We start from the raw sequence: 18963 nt of genomic DNA on the forward strand, positions 1-18963 counted from the left end.
CTCTGTTTCCAGTCTTTATGCTAAGATAAGATAACCAGCTGCTGGCTCTAGCTTGATATATCTACTGTGCAGACATGAGAGTTCTACTGATAATTCATCTAGCTCATCTAACGCTTATAAGCATGTTTCCCATAATGTTGAAGTATTCCTTTAACTTGGGCTTATGACTGTTTTTAGGTGGGGTAAAAAGGGTTACCTTTATTCTTGCCACAACTGTTTTGAGTGCTTATCTCTGATTAGTGTTGTTGTCTTGTGGAAAAGCAGACTTTGTTTACATCTCCGTTCCAACATCTTATGGTCAACTTTTCCCACAATGAAACATTTCTGGCTTTTCATGCTCGCTGAGCTTGTGCTAGAGGATTATCTTCACCTCTGTCACTGATACGGCTTAAATCCTCATGTTCCCTCAGCCGTCTTTGTCACTCTTTCACCACAGCGGCTGCTGTTGCTCTCTGAGTTTTTGTCACCTCTAATTCTGGGTCACGTCCCATGAGGCAGGATTAGTGGTTAGCAACATGGTAACTTCGGCTGCACACGTAACCTGTAGACTATCAGATCGAAGCATGTAAAAGTCTGACTCCTCTCCAATCAACACTTTTTAGAGGATTCCGTCAACTTCCATCAACTCAAAATCGGGTTTTTTTTTGCATTGAACCTCTTTACCTACCTTCTTCTACCAAATGATAGAATGCATTCATTGATTATCAACAAAGCCTGATGTTATTCAGTTGTTGAAATTCTTTCACAGCTTTCCCATAAGTATTCGCACTCATAGATTGCACTCATAGTTTTCCCTTTAATGTAGGCGAACATGAGGCCGGGAGCAGCAAATATTTTCACAGCCTGGCATTTTTTTTTTTTTTTTACCTCCTGGAAATGACAAGCATTTAGGCTACACTGTCTGCGGTTTACCTCCACCAATTCTCTCTATCCTTGGCAGCAGAATCTGGGTCACTCGGGACAGATTTATTGACAGATATATTTTTTATTCATTATAATAGTTTGTTCTTCTTGAGAGAAGAGCATCATTTTTAAAAATCTGTTTCTTTCCCTTATTGCCCTTGTTTGCATTTTCAGTGCTGTTCCTTTTGTCATCAGGGTTATTGAAAATGATGATTTTTTCTTTTCATTGTTCACAGAAAAATTTTCTAGAGTCTGTCATTTGGCTGATTCAATAGTAGAGGCAAACTATTAAAATTCAGTGACTTACTAACTGGCACAGGAGCAATATTTTGTCAGCGTGGGGACTAGACATAATTTTGAAGGATTCTCGGGTAAGAAACTAACTTAGCATAAGAATAAAGGTGACAGAGATAAACAGTCGTAATCCCATGTCATTTGAAATGTGTGTATGGGTGGGTTGACTGTATTAAGTGGTAAATAAGCAGATGCTTCGGGAGGTAAAACAGACACTATGGTCTATTCCAGAGTTTCTAAGCCGTTGGCACCCATACAGATTGTCTTAACGAGTCGGTTGATTAATGCCATCAACCGAGGGACAAAGCATTCGTGCTGGGGCAGCACTACAGCACATCGAGCTGTCCCTTTTTGGTCTACGCAACAAACTGACTCAATGGCTTAACTGAACTTTTTCTGTAGTTTAGTTTGATTAAGGATAAGTGCGTTTGGAAAGTTGGAACTGCCTGGGGCGATGGGGGAGTCAGTTGGTGTGAAAACAGTAGGTCTAATCATACACTTGTGTATGTTGAGGCTGAACAAAATAGATTTGGAACTTCCGAAAGTACCTGTTAAATTTGTAATTTTGGGTATGAATCAGTAGGTCGTGATAGCTGTGGTTAATGATTTAAAACAAGCTGAGCTGCCTAAAGCCACAGAGAGCATCCTTTGTAAACTGGGTAGAGTACGTCAGAAATTAATGGTCGTAAATCATTTAGTTTAGGAGGACAACATTTGGCATTCTGTGGGGTCTAACTAATTTTAATAAAGCAGGAAATGGGCAGAAACGTGAGGCACATCTGTCGACTGCTGCAGCAATTAACACGGGATCTTGAGTCACGGTGCCATTGTCTGGCAGAGCTCCTCATTCATCTCTGGGTCGAAATTTTCTGCTCCAGTTTGAGTGAGGTTCTCTAATTAAATCATTGAAAAGCAGAGCATTTGCACAATATGCTCCGCTGCCTTCATTACAAAGCACAATCGCTTGTAATTTTTTCACTCACGATGAGGGAGTGTTGGGTTTGATCCATTTGTCTGTGGCTGTGTTTGTGTGTACAGTGAGTGAGCTCACTTTCTTCGCTGTCTTCTGTTATGATTTCAGGCAGTGTAAAGGTGGACACGCATGCTCTCACAGCTTTAAATTACTGAGAGATTGATGGATGACTGGAGCGTAATGGAACTCTGGGATTACTTAGTGTTGTGCCCAAGAGGTTGGAGACACTTTGCTGGCGGAGTCATAGAGAGAATATACTATAATTTTCAATGGGTGGACATGAGCAATGCAAGATGATAAGCAAACATAGACCACGAGTTTTCAAATATTGATTAAAATTATTCAGAACTTGTTTACCTAGTCAAGAATTAGCAGAATAATACTTGTGTTGCCTGAAGACAGCATACTATAACATAGGTGTATGTCCACTACCATACTAAACACAGCATGTTAGAAGTGCAAAGCTTTTGTTACCCGAGGTTTTGCAATCTCGACTGTGCAGCGCTGCGATGGGCAGGATTTATGAACTGTGGCTGCTTCCACTTCATGCTCCAGCAGCCAGCTAGAGCTTTGTGGAGCTGCTTGCTCATGATGTGGTTGGAGGCCCACAGGACATGCCTTGCTCACCCCTCTCAGCCTGCAGCATCACTACCACAACCGCATGCCTGGCGATGATGTCTGAACAAGAAATCGGGCCTGTAGTAATAACTCGAGCACAAGAAGGCGCTTGTAGAAGTCCACAGTGTGAAGAAAAGCTAGAGCGTATCAAATTTATGGTGAGGTCATGGGGATTTGTTGTGAGCAATAGCAGGGAATCACATGAGTCAGGGAATTTCCCTTAAATGTTCAGGATCAGGTTATAGTCTGAGAGTAGAACAAAGAATAAAAACGCCCTGAAATTTAAGTAAAGAATTTAGAATATCTTCAGAAATAAATGCAAATTAACCAATTTTGTATGATTAGAATATTTAATAAAATGTCCAGAATTACTGAACAACAACAACAAAAACATGCTTTCATATAGTGAAATAAAAAATAAAGACGACACAGTTGACACAATTATTGTCACCCTTTTAGATGAATTTAAATTATTCAAATAAAATATAGTACAAATAAGACTCACCTGCTTAATTTTCAGTGTTTACATGACCTGAATTAACCAATGAATTATGGTTTTACTGCATAAAAGGATTGATTTGTTTCCAAATTCTTTTTCACAATGGCGAAGACAAGAGAGTTCTCTGAGATCTTGAAATCTGTGTTTCAACAGTTCGTATTGTAATCAAGAAGTTTCACAGTCATAAAACTGTGACGCATCCAGGACATGGTGCTAAGAATAAACTCAATGAGAAGTCTGTGAAGGTTGATGCGGATTGTGGAAAAACACCACACAAGACATCTAAAGAGCTTCAGGCTGACCTGTAGCAATCTGGAGTGGTGATTTGAGACCGTACCATAGACCACACACTAAACCAAGTACGGCTCCTTGGGCGAAGGCCAAGGAGGACACCACTATTGAAAGAGAGGCACAAAAAGGCAACACAAATGTTTGTGAAAACTTTCATAGATAAGCCACAGCCTTTCTCGGATAATGTTCTATGGATGGACGAAAGCAAAGTAGAGCTCTCTGGGAATGCAGTTTATCAGTTTGTTTATCGGCGATGAAATGAGGCCCATAAGGAAAAGACCACCCTATTTACAGTAAAACATGGTGGAGGATCTATCATGCTGCCTTTGATACTGGAGGAATTAAATCTATCAAAGGAATGATGAAATCCAAAGATTAGCGAGGCATTTTAGAGCAAAATGTGTTACCCAGTGTCAGAAAACTAGGTTTGAGGCGAAGGTCTTGGCTCTTTCAGCAGAACAACAACCCAAAGCACACATCCAGCAGCACAAAAGAGTGGTTGAAAAGGAAAAGATGGACTGTTTTAAACTGGCCAGCAATGAGTCCTGACCTAAATCCCATTGAAAAAAGCCACTAGAAAATGGACTCCTGCAAACTTAAAAGAGCTTCAACACATAGCAATGGCAGAGTGGCATAAACTACCAGCAGACAGATGCAAGAAGCTTTTAGATGGCTACAAGAAATGTTTTGAGGCTGTCATTGTTGCCAAAGGTTCTGCAACTGCATATTAGTGAAGGATATCAATAATTGTGTTGGGGGTACATTTTGTGTTTGTATTATTTCGCTATTATGCATATTTAAATTTTTTTAATTTAATTTGTTCATTAACCTTGGACATTTTATTAAAATATTTTTAGTATACAAAATTAGTTAATTTGTATTTATTTCTCAAGATATTCTAAATTCTGTAACTAAAATTCAGTGGTTCTATTAACTTCAACCTAGACTTAGATTACTGGATTAGAGAAGCTGTGACATTCTGTTGTTATTAGAAGTTGCTTGTGGATTTTGCAATTAAACATAAGTTACACAGCACTGAAGTTAGACATAGGGATATTTTCCTAGCTGTCTAGACAAGGAGGAGAAGTAATCCTCATACTTTTTATTCCAGCAGCCAACCCAGCTGCATGCATGACCCCACCTCCCATCCTCTTAATCTCTTTGTCTCACTTTATTCACAGCAACAAACCTTGTGAACATGAGCAGCCAGGCATCAGAGCGGTACTCCATAGACCCTCCTCCTTCTCCTCCTCCCTGTTCTGTCAAGGTAAGATGCAATGTGCTACATTATCAGAGATCACTCAGCACCATTTGCCAGTTGTTGTTTTCCATGTCAGGCTGGATTGTTGAAGGCTGGTATGGTATTTGATTTCCTAAATAAAGTGAAGAAATTCATTTACCTGCTGGATCTCACAGTGGCTTAGTATGAAATTAATCCAGGCCTACCACTATGAGAGGCTCAATCGTTTAGTCTCTGCTTGTACGAATTGTGATAATGCAACAAAATGAACACGCCCAAGCAATACCCTTCAACGTATGCTTTTAATAATTCACTCAATTTCTGGCTAAAACGGTTTTCTCAAAAGTCTAATCTGGGGATGGAGCAGTACAAAGAAGATGTCACTGAATGGAACAGAGAGAGGGAGAGAGAGTGAGTGATAAATAGAGAAATTGAATCTCACAGCATCACAATAACAGGTTGAAGGCTGTTACTGTTGTTAACCACTGCAAAACTCCCAAAGTTGGGTGTCTTTTGTCTCAAGATTCATGCTGGATGGTTGTGGTTGTAATACTGCCACAATGCAAAACATTCGCCAGATATCCAGAAACACGACTCCAAATACATATTGCTCTGCTGGTTGTGTAAATACGCAACTTTTTACTAACATGTTAACCAAACACTTTTACAGGTGATATTATGTCAATGTGGTGTTTACAGTTTTTTGTGCTGCCCCCAAGAGGTCAAAAAAATCAATGAATGCAGCCTTAATATGACGTTTGGGTCTAAACAACCTTCATTGGATAAATTAACTACAGTTCCATAGATGCTGGGTAAATGACTCAATCAGAGGACCGCAAGAATTAGGTCGTTGGTAAAAGAAACACACACATAACCACCTAGGCATAGAGGGTGTAATCAACTTGATACTGACGCATGTTTCATCCATTTAGGTGAGCAATATTTTTCAGGTCAGGTTAAAAAAGAAAACAAAAGAAGACTCAGGAGGGGTTTTAAATGTCCAATTTTTTGGAGAAGGGCTCGAAAAGGTTTGACTACCCCTGGTCAAAATTTCTGTTAATGTGGATAGTAAAGCGAGTAAAAGATGACCTGATTTCCAAAAGGCATGAAGTTAAAGGTGACAAACTTCTTTAATATGTTAAGCAAAATTACCTTTTTTATTTACATCTCTTAGAGTTTCATATACATCTTTAAAAGTTTATAACAAAAAAGGAAAAAGGCCCGAAACAAAAGTTTGGGCACCTTACATGGTCAGTACTTGTAACACCCCCTTTGGCAAGTATCACAGCTTGTAAATGCTTTTTATAGCAGCTAAGAGTCTTTTTCTTTGCAAAAGGCTTCTAGTTCTGCGAGATTCTTGGGCCGTCTTGCTTGCACTGTTCTTTTGAGGTCTATCCACGGATTTTCAATGATGTTTAGGTCAGGTGACTTTGAGGTCCATGACAAAACCTTTAGCCTGTGCCTCTTTAGGTAGTCCATTGTCGATTTTGAGGTGTTTTTAAGATCATTATCCTGTTGTAGAAGTCGTCCTCTTTTTATCTTGAGCATTTTTTCAGACAGTGTGATGTTTGCTCCCAGAATTTACTGGTATTTAACTGAATCAATTCTTCCCTCTACGAGTGAAATGTTCCCTTTGCCACTGGCTGCAACCCAAGCGCAAAGCATGATCGATCCAACCCTGTGCTTAATAGTTGGAGAGGTGTTATTTTCATTAAATTCAAAGTTCATTAATGTTATCAAACACACCTTCGCTCATTGTGGCCAGAAAATTATATTTTAACTTCATCAGTCCACAGGACTTGTTTCCAAAATGCATCAGACTTGTTTAGATGTGCCTTTGCGAACTTGTGACGCTGGATTTTGTGACGAGGATGCAGAAAATGTTTTCTTCTGACTGTTCGATGAAGGTCATATTTGTGGAGGTGTCGCTGAACAGCAGAACCGTGCTCCACCACTCCAGAGTCTATTAAATTTTCCTTGCAGTCTTTTGTAGTCAAACGGTCATTTTGATTTGCGTCTCTAAGACTCCTATGTTCAGTTCTCGTGGAAACTTTTCTTGGTCTACCAGACGTCAACTTGACCTCAGCCGTTTCTGTTAACTGTCATTTCTCAATTACATTACGAAGTGAGGAAAAATCTACCTGAAAACTCTTTGGTATCTGGACATCAATTATTTTAATTATCAGAGTGGTAGGCAGCTGCTTAGAGGAGCCAATGGCTGCTGATTGTTGGAACAAGGTTTGAGAAGTCAGAGTATTTATGAAACTTTGAAATATGCATCACCTGGCCTTTCCTTATGATAACTGAGAAGAAGTCATAGCCCTAACAAGCTAATAAAGGTTTGAGACCTTGGTAAAAGTTATCTGAGAGCTCAAAGCTCTGCTGAAAATGTCGAAAAGAATGTTTTATCTTTAACTTTATGCCTTTTGTAGATCAGTTCATTGTCTGCTCATTTAAATATTCACAGTAACAGAAGTTTTGACCAGGAATGCCCAAGCTTATTAATGCCACTGTATGTTACGACCAAATGAGGTGAATTGTTTTTTCAAGTACTAGGCAGTTATTCATACATAGAGTAGATTGTGAAAGAGACAGGTGAGTGAATGATGTGTACATAAAAGAACTGTAATAAAGTGAAACAGGCTTCTTTCTTGAGGTTGATTTTTAGCATTAGAGCAATTGCCACAGCGGGACGTCAGGGACATGAGCTGGAAAACCTTTCAGGCAGCTGTGATTGTACAGACACCTGAACAGGCAGGGCTATCTAGTTTAACCTTGGCAAACTGTTTTTTACAACAATTAAAAAAGATGGCACCTTCAATTAGGAGCCTTCATTGTCATTATGGCTTGTTGTTTCTTCCTAAACGTGACAGACAGTACTGGCAAACACCTGCTGTGTGCTGGGGATTTTTGTGTGTATGTGTGTGTATACAGTCGAAAGGGTCAAGTGTGTTGGGCTGATAGATGTGTGTATGTGTCATTGAGAGTGTCAGGTAGGTTGTTCAGCTATAGAGCAGTCAGGGAATGTAAATAGGCAGATGTCTGTTGGTTGATGGTTTAGATGTACTGTTTGCTTGCACAGTACAGCTTGTGTGTGTGTGTGTGTGTGTGTGTGTGTGTGTGTGTGTGTGTGTGTGTGTGTGTGTGTGTGTGTGTGTGTGTGTGTGTGTGTGTGTGTGTGTGTGTGCATTGAAGTGTTTAGCTGCTGTCAGATGCGCTGCCTCTTTATTCTGTGCAGACAGCTTTGTAATTGGAGCGCTGCATGAAGAGGGGGGACTTTCAGCTGATAGTACACCCACAGTATGTAAGATGGAGAAATAATAGAGATGGTGTGTGTGTGTGTGTGTGTGTGTGTGTGTGTGTGTGTGTGTGTGTGTGTGTGTGTGTGTGTGTGTGTGTGTGTGTGTGTGTGTGAGAGAGTGTGAGCGCGCAGGCACGCGCGCGTATGTGTTTCTCATGTTAAGGGGCGAGGGGGTGCCTAGGTTTTAGAGCACAGGGACTGGCGGCAGTAGTACTGGGGATCGGGATCCTTGGTCTGTCACCGAGGCAACAGCATCATTGTCTGGGTCAATTCACCCGATCTCCACCTGTTCACCCACTCTGTCTGGTCAAAACCAGCTGTGAGTGCCTGTCTGAATGGATTCCAGTGGCAGCCATAAGAGCCTGCACGTTTTTCATTCCAACAGTTTCACTTTCAATTCCCTCCCATCACCGGGGCCCATCATATTGTGGCCCTCTCCTCTGGTACCGGCCTCCTCCCCCAGCTACACCCACCGCAGAGAAGATGAACTCACCAGACAGGTGCTATACTCCTCGGAATGACAATTTACCTTTTGGAAATCAGCCTTTGGCTCTATTGTGTTCCCTGAAATTGAGTTAGCCCATCAGCAGACACTGAACAGCTCCCTCCTGTCCCCTCCTCCCACCTCCTTCTCTCTCTCTCTCTGTCTCTCTTCCTTTCTTTGTCAGTTCCTTTAATGTTCAAGCTAGCTGAGGAGAGTGCTTCTGTTTGAACATGTTAACAATAAAAGCATATTTTAAATGAGAAGAGCATTGTATATTATGCAACTGCTGGGGAGATATCTGTCATAAAGGCTGTAATGGAAAGACTGAACCCTTTGGAAGTGAACAGGCAGAATGTATTTGTGTACAGCCATGCTTCCACAATGAAAGAGAAATTATCACATCTAAAATAATAGAGCCCTGTTCTGTTCTGTAACAAAAAGTGTATCCCAGAGTCTCCTATATCTCCATTAGAGCTGACTAGCAACAACTCTTGAAACATTATATATGATCAGGTCAGGCAGCATCCAGAGATTTGCTACTGTAGCTGGCCAACAGAGACCAAGTCCTTGGTCAAGCCTAATTAACTACTGAGTCAAAAAAGCAAATGAGTTATCCATCAGGAGAAGTGGTTGAGAGATCCATCCATCTCAGGTCATCCTGCAGAACATATGGTCGGAGGTTTAATCACGTTGTACTGCACAGTTAGCACAACTAACCTAGTTACTGATGGAGTGAGGCTGACATTTGTGCAGTGATGGCAGGAAGGTAAGGACTGCTCCATTCACTTCATTGCATGGCCATGTACAACTGTCTGATGTTAAATTAGGTTATTTGTAACCAGTAAGAGCTTTTATATCAGTTGTGGTATCTTGTGAAGTACTTGCTCCTTGCTAAACAGTGACAGATAAGCGTAAAGCATAAAATTAATATGGCTATTAGATGTCACATGAAGGGTTTGTATCTTTATTTGTAAAGACATGTCAGTTTGTTAAACTGAATTTCACTGCTGTCACTCATTGCAAGGGAGAACAGAGAGTTTATTATGCTGTGTATTCCTTGATCAAACTAATGTACACCTCATTTACAGAATAAACAGATACAAATGTGTTTTGTGATAGCACAGAGAAGGATATCCTTGAGGGAACAATAGTGCATTTTGTGGTGTAGAACTAACGGTACAATCAGCTCAAACAAGTCACTTTATGCGGTCAGTCGCCCATTCTTTATAGTCCATAAATGTTCATGTATGTATGTAATTATTTGTTTTCCACAGTTACTAGCGATTAAAAATGTTGTCCTGCTTCCACGATACACAGTTAAGTGCATTTAGACTAAAAGTCATGGATCTTTGGCATCTTTACGGTTGCTTAAGATGACAAATGAATATCTTAAAGGCCGATGCCATTTTCAAATTCTATGTTATAGAACTGTATTCCTCTTTTGTGCGAGGGCCTATTCATACCAACGTATAGTGAAATTCAGGTATTTATTTCATCTCTGTACACACATTTACTAATTACACTGCATTATACTGCATCTCTCCAAAATTTACTGGTCTTGCATGATTCTTGATTGTTTTATATGATGCGATTCTGTTCCTCTCTCTAAGTGGTATCCTGTGTTTGGAGGGTTTTTCTTAAAGTCAGCTTTGTGAATGAGGTTGACAGAGGACTTATAAGTGCTGTCAACACAAGGGTTTGGGGTAGAAAACTGTCATCTAGAATGTTAGTGGAAAAGAGCTATGAGAAAGCGGCTAATTACTCGTCTTCTATTTTCAGCATTATGTGAGTGTGCAAATGTGTGGAGTCTCTTTGCCTTGTGTCAGATCCCATTTTCTTACATTTCACTCAAGGAGGTGCTGTCAAGAGTACTTGTGCAGGGCCAAAATATTGATGTTTGTAGGATTCCCTTCATACTGTGTCTGTGTGCTCCTCCTCCTCAAAAAACCGAGAAATGTATTTTGCTGTACTAGCTTCAGCATCCAAGCATTCCATTTATTTTATTTTTTTTCGGGGGTATTTTTTTATGGTATTTTATTATTCGACATTTGACAGTGAAGCAATTCCAGGAAATTGTGAAATGAAGGGAGAGAAACATGAGGAATGACATGCAACAGAAGTCCCTGTCTGGACTGAAACCAGGGATGTTGTGGTTCATGGTAATGCCTGGGCAACCAGGGTTTCCCACATTATTTCCATTTTAAAACAAGATATAGAGTCAAGAGCCATGCATGCGGCTCTGTGAGGCTGTACTTAGGCACAGCAGTGCTTTGGGCTAAATGCTCAAACATCAGCATGCTAACATGCTCATGATGACAATCATAACATACTGATAGTAAGCGGGTATAATGTTTACCATGTTCCCCCTCCTAGTTTAGTTTGTTAGCATGCTAACATTTGCTAATTCGCACTAAACAAAAGTACAGCTAAGGCTGATGGGAATGTCATTAGACAGAAACCAAAGTACTAGACATGTTTTAGACAATTTTGATAAAAGATTAATTGTTTAAGTCATTTATCAAGCAAAAATGCAGAAAATTCTATTTCCTGCTTCTCAAACGTGGAGATTTGCTGCTTTTCCCTGTTATCTGTCATTGTTATTTGAATATATTTGGATTTCTGGTTGTTGATCGGAGAAAACAAAAAATGTGAATACATTACACTAAATTTTGAGAAAATGTGATAGGTGTTTTTTCATTTTTTTCAAACCTTTTTTAGGCTTAGCAGTTGGAAAAAATAATTGATAGTGTGATAGTTGATAATGAAAATAATTTTTAGTTGCAGCTCTATAGATAATACCAAATGTATGATATAACTTACGTTTAGACTAGGTCGGCAAAGAACAGAGGAACACATCTGCAGTATGTTCTTTCATGAATAACAGTTAAATCTGGATTTTTGTGAATGTTCTCATTGAGCAGAGCTTACAATGAATTGTCTGTGCTCACATGAGCTCTCTGTCACTTTCCTGCTATCAAACATGTTATTGTCTGAGACAGTATTGTCTTAAATGAGCCCCCTTGGGCTCATTTTCAAAAAATGGGTAATTGTACTTTTCTGGTTTGTTTACATTTCAGATATTTCTTCCAGTATGCAGGTGCTGGAATCTAAATGCAATTACATGGGGAGTGAATGTGAATGCTCAAAACCAAAGTAATATATTGGTGTCAAGCAGGACTGAGATCTGCTGGTGAAATATGATTTTCCCTCTATCTGTAGAAATAAGTTTCCAACTCAGTGAAATGAAAATGAACTGCTATATTTGCCGGCTGCCGCCCATTTACCAGATGGTGGATGTGGATAGTGGTAAACTGATAAAAAAGAAAAGGAAAAAAAATAACTTCACACCTATAGGAGGTAGTGAGGAATATGCATGGTCCACAGCCAGGTGAATCCATTATGGATCTGGAACTCCAGCAATCCGTGTTCTTAACTAGTGAATAAGATTATAAAGAGAAATTGGATTTGGAGATTCGTCTCTCCAGTGACTGAGCATCATGCTATAGTTCAGAGAGAAGCATGTTTTATGAATGGGTTTCAATGTTAAAACCTTCTCATGCTGCAACACAGAGAGAGATTTGAATCTGCAGTGATGGTCCCACCAGCAATAACATTGTGTGAAAGTCCTGCAGTGGAGGAAAAGCTAAGTGCATAACAAGAGCACAAACCCGCTGTCCATCATTCTGTCTTTGTCATATCTTTGCTGTGTCTCTCACACTACACTGTCAAATGGTACCAAAAAAATACCATAAAAACAGTAACTTCCTAACTGCAGTCATTTTATTACGTTGATGTTCAACGAACACTGTCAGATAACTGGAGCTTAGAGGAAAGTAATGGCACTTTTTGGCTCATGTCCCTTATCTCCACATAACCTCATCTACAGGCCATTTCCCTCTGCTCATGTACAACTTGTAAAAACGTTACGAGGGCCAGTAACCTGAATGGAGCTCACTTAACTGAGACATAGTACACATCACACCTAACAACTATCCATTCCAGTCTGTATTCCAGCTTGTCCTAGTGTGTGGGTTGATTTAGAACACCACCTGTCTACACACTTTATCTGTGTGTGTGTGCATTTGTTTGTTTATGCTAAAAACACCTTGAAGACACATTCCTTCCAAGAACAGTTCTTTATTTTATTTTTCTGAAATAGAAAAAAAAAGAGCTTGAACATTATCAATGGCAATACAGAAGGCAGGATTGTCATTGAATCTTTATGCAAAAGTATTGTCGACGTGCAGATTGGTGGGTTTTTATTACTACCATTTTTGCCTTTATTAGATAGTGACAAAAGAGACCTGACAAGAAATGAAAGGGGAGAGAGAGAGATGGGGGGGATGGGATGCAACAAGGTCCACAGCAATACTCAAAGCCTTTGATACCCCTAGTCTAAATTGTATTTCATGCTCATGTGCCTTATCCGTATATGCTCATTTGTATTCAGTTTAATTTAGCTCAGCTCAACTTTTTGCATTTCTGTATAGTCAGAGTGTGTCAAGTCCTGCTCAAGCGGGTCCAGTGTAGTGTTGTATTGTTGTTACTTGTGTAAACAAGAAATTTGGCTTAAACTAACAGCTACTTTCATTATTGACTAATTTGTTGTTTATTTTACAAATTAAACATTTAGAATATGAGTAAGATACCTACCTCAGAGCCCAGAGAGACACCTTCAAATGTCGTTTTGTCCAATCAGCAGTGAAATACCCAAAGATATTCAGCTTGCAATGATATAAAGAGGAAAGGGTAGAACTTTCTCACATTTGAGAAACTGAAATCAGAGAATGTTTGGCAATTTTTGCTTGATTAATGAATTGATATATGTCTGGATAAATTAATTGGTGGCTCTGTGTTTTCTGTTAATCTGCTAATCAATCAAATATCTTGTCTTTTCAGCACAAGTCCAGAAGGTGCAGTTCAGTTGATTAGTCCCGATGTCATTCAAAGAAAAATCCTTTCACAGCACTGTATTTTGTCTGCCCAGTCACATTTTTGTTATTGATTCTTCCAACTGTTATGAGGTTCGCTGTGCTGCAGGGCTATTTCTATAGCAGCAGGGGTTAAAGAGAGCACAGGAAAGCCAATTCAAGGCTTTCTTTGTTGCTCATTTCTCTATTTTTTTTTCTCCCCCCTTCATAGAGTACACATTCAAATGGCACAGCTGTGAGTTGTGGTGGGAAGGAATAATAGATTCTTAGATACACTTTCATTGTGTCTCAAACTATTCAGCATGTACAAAACTCCTTATTTGGAATTTTAAAATTGTGCTTGATGAATAAAACATTTCTTGTTGAAGAGTATGCACAGTACAAAGGAGTAGCTACAATATTAAAGACACAGAGAACATATAATGCTGGGCAAATATTTGAATTCTGTTTAGCGTTATTTGATATAAATTAAATTGGATATAATGATAATGACAATAATAACTACTCCCTGTGTAAAATGTGTTTAAGCCACTTTGTGTAGGATTTGAAACTTGCCTACTATGGCACCATACAGTGGTAATATCACAAATGACAATCTGATTAGTAAGCAATGCACGCCACTAAAACCCCATAGTCCTACACCACATAGACTAAACCAACTTTCACCCTTATTTCATGTTTTTTCAAGTAAAAACTTATGCAACAACAATTAATCATATCAATACAAAGCAAGTTGGCAAGCTTCTCTTGAGTTAATACCCAGAAATTCCCACCCTGGCTGTGCTTTTTTTATGCTCCTTTATTCTTTCTGTGCACGATGGCATGGCACTACTGTAGATGTGTGTTAGAAATGTGATGTCGTAAAAGCACTTGGGTTACAGGAGTTTGATCATGGATGTATTTATGCAGTTTGATGTGGCTGGTGTATGAGATGCAGTGTATCGTCTCTAGCTTACATGCATACATTTCAAGTTGTTGAGATCAGTGGTCCTGTATCCAAGCAAACATTAGTTGTGACATGGCCCCTGTTACTCTGTGTCAGCTCACTGACTCATTCAGAAATGCATATACAGTATAATTTGAGAGGAGCCAAATGTGTGTAGACAGCTTTAACGCATATCAGAACCTCCATATTATGATGCCAGGCACTATTTTAGCAGCTCTTTTGAATGGATCTGAATGCTGCATTGTTGGTGATGTTTACACAGTACGGGTGTGTGCTAGAGAGAGGATAATGAGCGACAGATATAGAGTAAGATAAGAGAAAAGTCAAGAGGAACCTAGTTCAATACATCCTTAATTGTCTTCCTCTGCAAGCATCAAACAGAGCAGTACATGGCATATGAGATGGCATCTTGAAAGAGACTTCATAAAAAATAAATGTATTAGGCAGAGGTAACATGATAAGAGGACAGAGTAAGAAAAGTAGAGAGGGAGTCTGTGCTCAAAGGGTGGCCTCACCGCTCACAATTAGTGGAGTTGAACAAAACATTGTTAAGGTAAACTAATGATGGATGGAAGCAATCAACCTTATATTCTGATCTCTTGCAATTAAGTCTTAAGTATAATTTTTTTTTTTTTTTTTTTAAACCTGACGTCAGATAATGATGTGGCCCAGACAGGAGCCCCTGCGGTCAGTACAGTCATGCATATGGAGAATTGCTTACATGTTTAATTACTCTCAATGACTTTTTCCAATTTTTAGTATCAGCTTATACTTCAAGACACGATGACAGTTTTTTGACAGCACTGCCTTAAACAGACTTTTATATATCTATTTTTTATATATGTGTAGGTCCTATATCTGTGTTTGTGTGTGTGTTAGTGTGTGTGTGTGTGTGTGTGTGTGTGTGTGTGTGTGTGTGTGTGTTTTGAGTGAGACGTCAAATCAGCTTTCAAGTCATCGTCCCTTCCTCTCTGAACCTACTGATTCCACTCTGTGTAGGACAGCAACAGTCTACATTGCGTAGCTGCTGTCTGATCGCGATTTCCAGTTGTACCAATGCGCTGCTTCACCAACTCTTTCAATAATAAATGAGACACAGAGTAATGCTGGTGCATGGCTGCAGCTATAGACTAGTTTTCCCTGCCAATAAAAAAAAAAACAAAAAACAAACTGTTACTCTGGTTGTGAAAGACTAATGGACTTCTGGCAACTTGTAATGCTAGGGAGCACAGTGAGCTACTCTAATGAGCTTCTTTTGCTTTCTGTATCAACTTAAATAAACTGTATTAGATAAAGAAGCACTTAACAGCCCATTTGTTTATTAATAGCAACATATTTTGTTTAAGTAAATTACCTTTTCCCCGAAAGGGATTCTGTTCGCATGGTATGCACAGTACTTTCTCTTTTCGTTCATTATGACTTCATGTTGGGGCATAATGACAAGTGAAAATACAACACGCTCTTTAGCAAAACAACTGCTTATTGAGATTGAAAAGACTTTTCTCTTTGTAATGCTAAAAGTGCATTAGCAGCTAAAAATGGTTATGCTAGAATGAAATAAGGCCCTTAAATAAGACTCTTATCGTGCTTATAACACTAGGACTAACAAGCTCTTCACTGCAATACAAGAACATTGCTAATTCTTTATTTCCGTGTCTTCTGCATGGATCACCTGCTAGTGAGGATACTAACTTTTTGCCTGGGATTTGGCTTCAGTCTCAGTCTTTTGGCACGAAATAAGTGGCCATGAAGTGCATATTTAAGACTCCAGTTGCAGGGTTTTTTCAAATGAAACAGCTAGAAGACTAAAAAAAATCAACTGGAACCACTGTTAGCTTAATCAGATAAGTAGCTACAGCTGATCAAGTCTGGGATTTTTCAAATATTACTAAGGATTTTGACAGTTTAAATCTCTGCCCCCTTTATCTCTGTAAACTGCGTATGTCCTGTGCATGAACAGAGAGCTTTACAAGAGTAGCAGCAGTAACTGAAGTGGCTACTTACAATGGAGTTAGTGACCTGTAAACTGACAGATTTTATTAAATGAATTGTGGGTGTGAAACATAGGCTACTTAGAAGGGTTTAAATAATTTTCCAAGTGGCAGTCAGTCATGGTATTTAAGCTGTACAAAGCTTCAATATTGTATTTAAGTACTTGCGTGAGCTAGAGCAGATAAAAGCATCAGGACTTAAATGATGATGTAAACACAACATATTCTTTCCTTCATTTAAATTCGTCCTGACAAACGCCTCATGCCAGGCCGCTCTCCTGATGAATACACAATGCTAAAATGAGGTGAAACACAGTGTGAAGAGAGGGCCCTGCATACGAGATTAAAGCTATGTTGATTTGACAGAAAGCGGAGGTTGTCTGGAGTTTAACAAGTCAGGGAGACACACACACATGCACACACATATACCCAAACAACACTGGGGCTTATTTAGGACAGGACTACAAAGGATAATGCTAGTCCCAGTGGACCTGAATTGTGGATTCCCTTCTGCCACTTTTGTCTCACTAACTCTTTGACTTTTACCTCCCCCTCTCCCTCTACTTCGCCAAACCAAGTCCCCTGCCACCTGCCCTCTTACTCATCTTCTGTCTCCTTTCTTCACAATGTCTCTTCCTAATACTCTCAGTCAAAGGCGTTTCCCCTTATTGCCCTCTCAGCCCCCCGCAAGCATTATCTCCCCTTTTATCCCTGTCTGTCCATCTTGGCTTTTGATTCTCCTAGCCCTCTCACAATCCACAAATAAAATAATCTACATTTAGGTAATTGGGGTTGGGAAATAGAATATATACTGTATATGCTGTGTTGAAATTTGTAGGCCATGACAGATATTTTTTACAGTATAGCCTTTATTTCATTTTAATACCTCTGGGTGTATAAGGACACTAGCCAAATCAATAAGCTGGACTTGAATTTACCAGATTTTTGCATCAATTTGATGAAGTACTGTAACTTTGGTTTGTCAGGGTCTGCCAGACCCAAAACAGAGCCATTCCCATCGGATATTTTATATATAAACACCTCATTCATTGAATTTCTAGAAAACTTACTATGTCTAAATATTTATCCAATTCGAAATATAAAATGACATATACAGTGATAAAAGATTTTATCCATATCTTCCCTGTCAGTGATGAGGATGTCATGCCATGCTAGTCTCTTTATTTTTAACTAGTAACATCCAATCACTTTCAAACACGGTGGCCTTGACCTGTATTCATTATTTTAATACTTTTCTTGGGTTTTCAAACCTGGAATGAACAACATTCCCATGTTAGTAGCACAAATACAAAATAACACAGAACAAAAAGGTGTCACGTGGTATTCAGACATATTTATACAGGCCAGAGTATTTGGAAAGCTACACATTTTTTTTGTTCTTCAGGCTCTCAGCTTCAGCACATTCAATTTGAAATAAGATGTATGGATACTACACTAACGTGCCAAGTCACAGCTTTATTTTGAGCAGGTTTACATGTATAAAGAAAGAAGTGTGTGGGAGATGTGGCCCCTTTAACACATGCATAATTTTTAGCAGTTCAAAGGTAATAGGACAAATGCACATGAAGTCAAACAAAATCCTATTTAATATTTTGTGGAAAATCCTGTCAATGGCTGCCTGAAGTCTGACCTACAGACACCAGCAGACACTTTGTATCTTCCTCGGTGATGCTCTCTCAGAGCTTCACTGTAGCCTCCTTCAGCTCTTGCTTGTTGTGGGGTCACTCTGCCTTTAGTCTGGTTTTCAGCAAGTGAAATGCTGATCATTCAGATTGAGATTATGTGATTGATTTGGCCAATCGAAGATATTCCACCTCTTCACCCTGAAAACTCTGGTTGCTTTGGGCGTATGCTTGGGATTGTTGTCCTGTTGAATGATGAAATGTTGCCCCATGAATTTAGATGCCTTGGCTGAATCTGAGCACACATAATGCTTCTGTATACTTATGCATTCATCCTGTTGCTTCCCTCAGCAGTGAAATCCTCAATAAATGCCAGTGTGCCAGTTCAATTGGCAGCCGTACATGCCCCAGTCATAACAGAACCACTGCCATGTTTGACAGATGAGGTGGTGGCTTTGGGCCATGACCTGTTCCTGTTTTTCTCCACAATTTCCTCTTTCTATAACGTTGATTTTTGTTTCATCGGTCCATAGAACTTTGTTCCAGAACTCTACCCGTTTCTTTTTGTGGGTTTTTGTGAACAGCAGCTGGGCCTTTCTGTTTTTTAAGGTTTGCCAGGGGTTTGCATCTTGCAGTGAATCTTCTGCGGTTATGGTCGTGAAGTCTTATCTTGATCTTTGACGAGGAAACGTGTCTGCCTACATCCTGTACAGCATTCTTGTCTTGCTCTGCAGTCATAAAGGGGTCCTTCTTCACCATGCAAATGATTTTCTGCTCATTCACAAGACTTGTGCTCCTCCTGTATGTTATTTATCATTATCTAGTTTTCCTGAGGACACCTGCTTTTTC

At 39.4% G+C, this 18963-nt stretch overlaps 1 long non-coding RNA gene across 1 annotated transcript in view; it reads left to right on the plus strand.

Moving 5' to 3' along the window:
• Positions 1 to 18963, plus strand: part of LOC120790515 — a 32725-nt gene that overhangs the window by 1780 nt on the left and 11982 nt on the right. Inside the window, exon 2 of the long non-coding RNA XR_005707556.1 lies at positions 4760 to 4845. This is a non-coding gene — a long non-coding RNA (uncharacterized LOC120790515). The remainder of the gene's footprint in view (positions 1 to 4759; positions 4846 to 18963) is intronic.

The sequence above is a fragment of the Xiphias gladius genome, chromosome 6, assembly GCF_016859285.1.
Source record: "Xiphias gladius isolate SHS-SW01 ecotype Sanya breed wild chromosome 6, ASM1685928v1, whole genome shotgun sequence".
NCBI lineage: Eukaryota > Metazoa > Chordata > Actinopteri > Istiophoriformes > Xiphiidae > Xiphias > Xiphias gladius.